Source organism: Chionomys nivalis, chromosome 1, assembly GCF_950005125.1.
Source record: "Chionomys nivalis chromosome 1, mChiNiv1.1, whole genome shotgun sequence".
Classification (NCBI taxonomy): domain Eukaryota; kingdom Metazoa; phylum Chordata; class Mammalia; order Rodentia; family Cricetidae; genus Chionomys; species Chionomys nivalis.
In genome coordinates, this window is record NC_080086.1 from 260,312 (window position 1) to 262,493 (window position 2,182).

The window sequence follows — 2,182 nt, forward strand, 5'->3', positions numbered from 1 at the left end:
AATATTGTTTATGCCTGTAGTGGCATTTCAATTTTTTGCCTGCATTATGTATAAATAAAGACTGCCTAAAGATCTGAGAGTAAGAGTTACACTAGTCAACCTTATAGACCAGGTTGTGGTAACACACCTTTAATCCCAGCAGCCACAATAACACATACCTTTAATCTCAGTAGCCGTAATGTCAGACACCTTTAATCTCATTAACCACACTAGTTGCCATAGAAACTGGGTAGTACATGCCTTTAATGATGGTGGTGCATATCTTTAACCCAAGCCCTATAAAGAAATATATTATGGGGGAAGGCAGCTCTCAGACATAGTCTCATTCTGAAATTCTGGGTGGTAGGATTGCCATTTCAGACTGAGGTCGAGGTAATGACTGGCTGTTTTGATTTTCAGATTTTCAGGGGAAACCCCGATTTCTGACCCTGAATTTTATTAATCATGCTTCATCCACCTGTATCATCTAATGTGTATCCATTCACATCTGGGAGAAAGTTTAAGTTAGTTCTTGAATTTTTTGACAAAGATTTACTAAATGAGCCAGAACCTCCTTTGGGTGTGATGACTACCTCAATCTAGTGAGCCTTGTGACCCAGTTTTATAGAGTAATACTCATAGGCACCTTCTGTTCCAGCATAACCAGTCACAGGTGTTAGAAATCACTTTGCTGGCAGAAACAGGGCCAAGATGTCACCTTAGTGTGTTCATGTCACCTACTCTTTACAGAGGGGTTAAGATCAAGAGGAACCAGATTTATATATATATATATATATATATATATATATATATATATATAAAGAGTAATAGATTTTCATGTATTTTGTGACTTTAGTATTCTTTGTGTATCTACATAGAAATAATTATGTTCAAATAATTATCAATAGAGGTCACTAAAATTAGAACATAATGTGTTTCACTTAATATTTGTATTGCTAAATTCAGAGTGTCATGTAGATGTTCAGGAAATTAAAGTTGTACATTTTCCCTCTCATAACTAAGAGCATTAGAAGACTGGTTAATTTTATGTGAAAAAAAAATAGTTAATACACTGTGTATATTTTTCCTTAATTTTGCACGCCAAGAAAATATATAAGACCCTGTAAAAGATATATAAAATTTTATGATTTTTTTGAATTAATTTATTTATTTCTTTATTAAAGATTTCTGCCTCCTCCCTGCCACCACCTCCCATTTCCCTCCCCCTCCCCCAATCAAGTCCCCCTCCCTCGTCAGCCCTAAGAGCAATCAGGGTTCCCTGCCCTGTGGGAATTCCAAGAACACCCACCTCCATCCCGGTCTAGTAAGGTGAGCATCCAAACTGCCTAGGCTCCCACAAAGCCAGCACGTGCAGTAGGATCAAAAACCCATTGCCATTGTTCTTGAGTTCTCAGTAGTCCTCATTGTCCGCTATGTTCAGCAAGTCCGGTTTTATCCCATGCTTTTTCAGACCCAGGCCAGCTGGCCTTGGTGGGTTCCCGAGAGAACATCCCCATTGTCTCAGTGTGTGGGTGCACCCCTCGTGGTCCTGAGTTCCTTGCTCATGCTCTCTCTCCTCTGCTCCTGATTTGGACCTTGAGATTTCAGTCCGGTGCTCCAATGTGGGTCTCTGTCTCTGTCTCCTTTCATCGCCTGATGAAGGTTATGGGAAGTACTCTACAACACATGGGCACAGGAGAACACTTCCTACGTATAAGCCCAGCAGCACAGACATTAAGGGCATCATTGAATAAATGGGACCTCCTGAGACTGAGAAGCTTCTGTAAAGCAAAGGACACTGTCACTAAGACAAAAAGGCAACCCACTGACTGGGAGAAGATCTTCACCAACCCCGCACTGACAAAGGTCTGATCTCCAAAATATATAAAGAACTCAAGAAACTATACCGTAAAAGGCTAATCAATCCAATTATAAAATGGGGCACTGAGCTGAACAGAGAATTCTCAACAGAAGAAGTTCAAATGGCCAAAAGACACTTAAGGTCATGCTCAACTTCCTTAACGATCAGGGAAATGCAAATCAAGACAACTTTAAGATACCATCTTACACCTGTCAGAATGGCTAAAATAAAAAACACCAATGATAGCCTTTGCTGGAGAGGTTGTGGAGAAATGGGTACACTCATCCATTGCTGGTGGGAATGCAAACTTGTGCAACCACTTTGGAAAGCAGTGTGGCGGTT